Source organism: Cricetulus griseus (assembly GCF_003668045.3).
Source record: "Cricetulus griseus strain 17A/GY chromosome 1 unlocalized genomic scaffold, alternate assembly CriGri-PICRH-1.0 chr1_0, whole genome shotgun sequence".
Lineage (NCBI taxonomy): Eukaryota > Metazoa > Chordata > Mammalia > Rodentia > Cricetidae > Cricetulus > Cricetulus griseus.
This window is the reverse complement of record NW_023276806.1, coordinates 271,204,464-271,212,639: the sequence shown is the minus strand read 5'-3', so window position 1 is coordinate 271,212,639 and position 8,176 is coordinate 271,204,464. Positions and strand designations below refer to the sequence as shown.

The following is an 8,176-nucleotide window of genomic DNA, read 5'->3' as shown; positions in this document are numbered from 1 at the left end:
TCAATACCAAAGTTTTATAAATGAAGTATATTTTCTTTAGGAAATAAAAAAAAACCTAAGAAGAAAATGCCACTTAATGTAGTTGGTCCATCAGAAAAGGTCTTCAGAAAAAATACTGTAATGAACATGTCTCTGACAGCATGAATTCCAGTCCTAGCTTCCATATGCTTGCTAGGGTGTCACCCAACATGGCTTTTACTCTGCCCTTCACTCTTCTCCTCACCACATAGGGGAGTGGCTCAGCCTCTAAAGCTTCACTAACAGGAGTCAATCCAGGATTCACTGATTTCCTCAAAAGGCACTAGCCCATCAGGTTTCATTTCATTCTCATGAATATGCTAGCCATGAAGAAACTCAGCAGGACACAGACAAAGCCAATGAAGAAAAGAAGAAACCTACTGAGTTTTGGAATATTTGGTGCATTGTATCAATGTAGGATTATGAAACCTAAACCTCCCATTGTAAACAGAAAGCTAGATCCAAGTCCTTCCATAATACACTGTCTATTTACTCTGTACACCAAAAAAGCTATTGGTCTTTGATGCCCATGCTCATCAGTCATTGAGTCAACACTTGGATGTTCAACAATAACATCATAGATTATTCCTCCAGTAATGAGGAAGTAAGATACTACCACCAGGGTGTACACCATCACAGCTGATGGTATGTGTATCCAGGGCAGCTTCTTCAGCTTCAGGTTGGGGCATTTGAGTACTAAGAATTGGACTCCGTACAGCAGGGACAGCACTCTGGCCTCCAGCCTCCCCTGCTGCCTGGAAACAGTGAGCTTTTGTTTATTAACAAGTATATTTTGATGAAATCATTACATATGGCAAAAAGTGAAGATAAGATTCTACAGGTGTTTATAGATTTATAAAGGCCTTTTCAAAGTCACTTTCCAAAAGCTACACACATTTTTTATTTAGGGAATAATGGTTTGATGGGGGAGGTCCTTCTGTGTATATGTTTGTCTTGTTGGTTTATAAATAAAGTACTGTTAGCCAATAGGGAAGCAAGTTAGGCAGGACTAGGAGACAAGAAGGATTCTTGGAAATGTAGTAAAGAGAAGTCTTGTGATCCAGGCAGGAAGTGACATAGCAGGCCGACTAAGAATATAAACAGGAACAAGCAGGAAATCACTCTCTTCCTCCTCCTCTCTTTTCTGGGAGTCACCATGTGTGCCTGTCAATAGAGACACATGCCACCAGTGTCCAAGAGCAGATAAGTCTTTATAAAATATGTAGATTAATAATTATGGTTGATACTTAAGATAGAGATATCAGATAAGAAATCCTAGTCATTGGCCATCAGCATTGTAATTAATATAAGACTCTGTGTGTTATTTCGAGCGCCCATGTGGGAAATCAGCCTTCTATATAGCCACTTAAGCTGTCCCAAAGACCTTTCCCCAGAAATACTCACAAAGGTAAGATGCTTAAATCATCTGGCAATAAGTCAGGAAAAGGGACTAGGCTAACACTCATAGAAGAGTACAACCAGGTGCAGTGTTTCATGAAAGACATATAGATTCATGTTGTCTTCCAATCCCAGTTGTGTCCTTCTTCCCTGCTAGGTAGGTATCATGTCACAGACCAGAGATGAGGTTGAACAAGAAAGACTGGTAGACAGACAGTAGATGGAAGCCAGATATGTCACCAGCTTGTTCTACTGTGACACAGAGGAGCAACATAGGTCATGCGAAAGGAACAGAAAGCAGCTTTGGACCTCATGGAAAATTGCCCAGCAGTTAGTATGACCATGTTGGGTGAGCTTTAGAGAGGCAGAGCCTCTAAGGACTACATTTCCTGAGGACCACATGCTGTTATTGATCATAGATCTGCTTACTATCACCACATCCCTCATAATCTATGAGTTGTATGAAAACTCTAAGGGGGTTTCTAATCCCTTCCTGGGAAGTGTTATTGGAACTTACAATAATAGTGATTGACTTTTTCCTAGCATTGCTGCTGGAGCAGATTAATGATTCAACTGCCAACCTTTTACTTTAAAGTAGGCATGATCAACTCAAAAGAAATTAGAGATGTAGACTGTTAGTAAACTTATGTTAAGATGTATTTGTTAATGGCTTTGATGTAGAAACTCTTGGGGAACAATTTAAAGTTTAGAAAGGTACACTCTTAATAGTTGTTATCAAGGGACTTGCTAAGGTCAAGGAACAAGTACAAGGGTAGCCCAGTTACTACTAATTGGCCTTTCTTGCTAAAGATGGTTGGTAACCAAAGGCAATGACTAATTTCTTATACCCATTTTGTCCTTGGCTTCCTGGTATGATTTAATAAAAAAAAAAACTGTTCATGAGTAGGTGTGTATTCTGAGGACAGAAAGCAGAAATGACTGATTGTTTCTTATATATAAAAGTTTAGATTTGTGACTCTTTTAAGATCTTTTATAAGATTACCTTTTCAGATAAATAATAAAATGATTTATCATTTTTTTGTGACTGCAAAATGCAGCCTGCCAGCAAAAGAACTGGCTAAGAAGAATACATTGCTTACTTACACTTTGTTAATCAATTAGAAAAGAATCATTACTTTGGGGTGAAGATGTTACAGTGGGAAAATTAATACAAAATTTTTTTAACTACTTGTGGGCTTCTAAAAATAAAACATATAACTTGTGATCACAATGTGATCTCCTACTGTGTATTTTAATTCATTTTTGGAAAAGATGTAACTTGTGATTGTGAGGTAATCTTTTCTTGTGCAGAAATTTTTGTCTTAGGAGGTATAAAAGGGATAAGAGGAAAACAAGAGAAGCAGAAGGAAAACATTAGAAAAGATGTAGAAGGAAAGCTTCAGGGAAGATACAGGAGCACAACTGGGAAGAAGGAGGAAGCATCAAGGTAGAAGAACAGAACAGAAAAAGACTCTAAGAGTAGGAACAAACAACAGAAAGAAACATAAAATGCAGCTTTGGCCCTCAGAAAAAGTCTCCTGTGTGTGTGTGTAGTGGTGGGGATTCCTTGCCCTCTTCAGTACCTGGCTTGCTGAGGGTTCCCTCAGCAATAAATTAAAGTTAAAGGCACATCCTTCTCATCCTTCTCATCCTTCTCGTCCTCCCCCTCCTTTGTTTTCCCGGTTTGGGAGCATCTAAATATGCTCACATTTAATGACATGTTCAAGAAACAGTTACTTCCAACACAGTTTGTCTTACCAAAACTGTCAAACACCAGAGTCTTGATGGTTATCATCATTTTTATTAGGAATTAAGCAGATAAAGTGAAAAGAAACATATTTCAGTCACCCAGCGAGTCCCATCCTCTTTCTAAAAGGGAGGACCTTCATGGCCTAATTGTTTTCCTGCACTGTATTAGGAACAGGGATTGTATAAATACTGATCTCCAACCCAAACTTCTCCCCCAGATTTCACATCCTTAGAACAGGATATGAATTCTGATCATTCTAAAGCAAATGGGGTACTAGAAACAGCGGCAACAAGTTTCAGCAGAAAGTGACAGAATGTCTGAGGAACTGACAGAAAAGTCCACTCCCTAAAACAGACAGCTCCCACCTCCTGATGATTTAAAAAAAAAAAAAAAAAAAACTCAACACAAAGATGCTGTTTTCTTAAAATGCCATATATAAATGGCCATATATTACCTCCAAACACTCACACATTGTAAAGACCAGAGAAAAATGTATGTTTCCCACATGACACAAATTGGTTAGTTCTACTTTAAAGTAAATGGCAATTGAGTCATGTCTGCAGTAAATTGAACTCTTAATCTTGTATGGTTTTCTGAAAGTTTTCAACCAGAAAAGCACTGTGATAATTGCCTTCTTGGTACCTCTAATCTAAATTCATATAAACTATCTAATTAATTGCTTTCTGTGAAATTTGACAGACACCACAAGCAATAGTCATCTCAAAGAATGTGACAAATGAGAATGATTGTTACAGTACATTGGTGATAAATAGGATCATGGGAAGGACAGAAAAACCCTCCAACTTATAAATGAGAAAATCCTAGCTTAACATGTGACATTATCATATTTTAATAAGGAAATGAGATATTTATTGAGCACAGAATAGGGAATGTGGAAGTTATAACACACAACAGAATCCAGTGATGGCAAAGACCGAGGTATCTATCCCTTGGCACTGCTGGGAATGCAATCAAGTTGCATGGCTCCCACCTACCCTGATCACTTATCTATCAGATCAAGCATTCAAGTCTCACCTTTGGTAACCATGACAAAACTGTTTGACATTGTAGAATTTTGAAGTGATGACTTATGTTTGTTGTTGTTTCAAATCCATCCCCTGAGCTAATTTCACAGAGAATGATAGAAATTGTTATTGACTATTACCGATGTAAGCACAAACTTATGGTCTATAAACGTAAGTGGAAATAACATGCAACAACTAGCCAAAGAAAAGAATGCTTGACAACTCAGTAGCCTCTAGGTACCTTGAAGTACAAGATATGATGATACATGCCTTGCCCAGGGAGTTCTCAATAATAAGGACATTGGTACATGGTTAAGTCTCAAAGCAGGAAGCTCAAGAGAAAAAGGCTATCTATAGTAAGAAAACAGATAAACAAGTGTCAGTTCCTGATTGATGCAAGTAAGGTGGTTATTTGAATATTTCTTTTTTAAATTTAAATCAGAAACAAGCTTGTTCCACATGTCAATCCCAGCTCCTTCTCCCTCCCTTCCTCCCCTGCTCCCCAACAACCCACTATCCCATCCCCTCTGTATGCCACGTGGAGGGCGAAACCTTCCATGGGGGAATCTTCAAAGTCTGTCATATCATTTGAGCAGGGCCTAGACCCTCTGCTGTGTGTCTAGGTTGAGAAAGTATCCCTCTATATGGAGTGGGCTCTCATAGTCCATTTGTATACCAGGAACAAACACTGATCTACTACCAGAGGCCCCATGGATTGTTGAGGCCTCCTAACTGACACCCATATTCAGGGGGTCTGAATCAGTCCCATGCTGGTTTCCCAGCTATCAGTCTGGGGTCCATGAGCTCCACCTTGTTCAGGTCAGCTGTTTCTGTGGGTTTATCCACCCTGGTCTTGAACCCTTTGCTCACCGAACTCCTCTATCTCTGCAAGTGGATTCCAGGTGTTCGGCTCAGTGTTTAGCTGTGGGTGTCTGATTCTGCTTCCATCAGCTACTGGATGAAGGCTCATGTTTGTCTTTTTGTGACTGGGTTACCTTACTCAAGATGGTTTCTTCTAGTTCTATACATTTGCCTGCAAATTTCAAGATTCCATTCCCCACCCCTACCCCTGTCCCGCTGAGTAGTACTCCATTGTGTAAATGTACCACATTTTTTTTATCCATTCTTCAATTGAGTGGCATCTAGGTTGCTTCCAGGTTCTGGCTATTACATATAATGCTACTATGAACATAGCTGAACAGGAGTCCTTGTTGTATGAATGTCTATCTTTCAGGTATATGCCTAAGAGTAGAATTGCTGGATTTTGTGGTAGACACAATCAACAAGACAAAACAACAGCCCACAGAGTGGGAAAATATATACACCAACCCTGCATCTGACAGAGGGCTGATTTCTAAAATATATAAAGAACTCAAGAAGCTAGTCACGAAAACACCAAATAATCCAATTAAAAAGTGTGGTACGGAACTAAACAGAATTCTCAATAGAGGAATCTAAACTGGCTGAAAGACACTTAAGAAATTGCTCAACATCCTTAGCTGTCAGGGAAATGCAAATCAAAACAACTCTGAGATATCATCTTGCTCCTGCCAGAATAGCTAAAATAAAAAAAACACCAATGACAGTTTATGTTGGAGAGGATGTGGAAAAAGGCGATCACTCCTCCACTGCTAGTGGGAGTGCAAACTCATCCAGCCACTTTGGAAATCAGTATGGTGGTTCCTCAGGAAAATGGCAATCAGTCTATTTGAACATCTTAAATGAAAGAAGGTATTTGAGAGGGATGCCAGGAAATTGGTGGAGTCAGAGGCTCCCAGATTTAGTCCACATACCAGAGAAAGACTGGATAACATATTTATGGCTGGCTGTATCAGAATCCAGGCAAACAGTCTGAGATTGACAGGCATGGAAAAAGCACTATCCAGAAAAACTACTTGAAAATGGTGACAATACTCCAATTTGAACTTACCCTCCCCCATAATAGCAATAGCCTTGATTTTTGAAAAGTTATGTTTTCATATTACTTTCCATAACATTACTCAAGCAATAAAAATACCAGCCACTGGGAAAATGTTATTCAATGACAAAATTCTAGTTAAATCCATGATGATAATATAGTTGTATTCCATGTTGATAATGTTCATAGGACTTAAGCTATCCACAGATGACATGAAGTGAAACATTACAATTCAGAATTGCCTTGAAACTCTATGAGGCTTGTCATTCAGTCCAATGCTGTGAAGATACATCTTAGTCCCTAACCCTAACCACAGTGACTATTTTTCTCTGATGAGATGGCTGGGTGCTTATGAAGCCTGATGCTTTTGTACATCTGTGTTCCACTCCTCTCATCAACATCATAACCACCAGAAACTCCAGATAAGGGCATTCTCCACCCTTCTCTGGCATCTTCACAAATGAGACACACACATACATGTAAAAATATATGAAATAAATATTTTTAAAATATTACAGGAACACATACCTACAGATACCTGTCAAGGTCCATTAATGCCTCTTGGTTAAAGATTCTTGGAAAAAAATACACATAAAACATTAGTTAGATCATCAAGTCTCTTTTTTTTTTCTCTTGCATGTGTGTCTTCCCTTTGCCTGAGAACAAGTTTCACTAGTAAAACTTCTGAAGGGAATTTTTTTTTCTCATTGGATATCTGCTTTGAGCTCTTAAATTTCTTGCTGTGTATTCAGTCTGCTTTGCCATGGTTCTGATCACCAGTGTCTAAGCACAGAGCTTATCCAATTTCGTTTCAGCTGCATACAAGTTAACAAATACTGATGAAAGGTTTTGTCTTGTTATATTTTGGATAGGACAGAGCATATGTATCAAAAATAGGAGAGGTAGCATTATTGTAAATTCTTCACATGTTTAAATGTTAATGTAGATTCATAACTATAATTTTGCTAGTGAGTCTGGCATCTTAGATGAAATGGACAGACTCCTTGAAAGCTACAGACTATCAAATATTAAGGAAGAAAAATACAGGTAGACTAGCCCAATGCATATTAGTTCCAGGCATGAGAGGACAAAACACAAGACTGAAGAGCCCCACAGATGTTGTTCATAGAAAATTCAATAAGACTTGAGCTCCACATGCAGTTGCCTTGTTGGTCTTGATTTTTGTCCATTTCTACCATTCTTGGGAGGTATAGGGGCTGCTTCATGACATGTAAGACAGAATTCCACTTTGCAACTCTATGGTTGACTTTTACTTAGTTCTTGCTACAAACAGGAAACTAACGCAGGAATCATAGAGAAGTGGCTCAATTTCTGGCTTGCTCCTAGTTTCACAGTTCTTACATAGCTCAGACCCAAGCTGCATAGGTGTAATGCCCCTCACAATGGGTGGGGTCTTCCTACATCAATCATTAATCAAGGCAACTTCCCAAAGGCATAGGCATAGTCCAACACAGGCAGCCTGTGAATTGGAGACTCCTTCAGATGACTCTCTGCCCTGTGTGCTTGACTCGGTATGCTCAGCTGAGCAGCAGGCTGATAAATTTTACAGTGTACAGAAAGGACCTGTCCACCTGAGCCACTCCACGAAGCTCAGAAGCCCTGTTTTCTGGTTTCTAATGTCTACTCTTGCTGTTTACTATGTTTACTATGGCAGCTTTCCTCCATCTGCAGCCATAATAAATACTGTCTATGCCAGCCTTTTAAATGCTTCTTTGACTCAATTATTGTTTGTTTTGTTACGCCTCCTCTAACTCAGATGATCCAAAACAACCTACCTTAAAGTCAGCTTGTCACCAACTTTAGTTTCTTATGCTGATGCTGTGTCTTTGTTATTCAGCCTAACACAACCATGTTATAAGAATTAGAACACAGACATCTCTAGGACCATTATTAAGGAATCATTATTCTGCCCACTGTAATATATAATGTGTTTAATCTCCTTAGTTCTGTGAGATACAGGATCCCTACTGCCGTTTTGTTCATGATACACATTCCACTCTCTTCATGAGCAAATGATAACGGTTTATAAGCAAAATGTGGTGTTCA

The 8,176-nt window shown here is 38.9% G+C and overlaps 1 pseudogene; it reads right to left on the bottom strand.

The window, feature by feature from the left end:
- Positions 1-316: 316 nt before the first annotated feature.
- Positions 317-8,176, bottom strand: part of LOC113833435 — a 123,427-nt pseudogene continuing 115,567 nt past the window's right edge.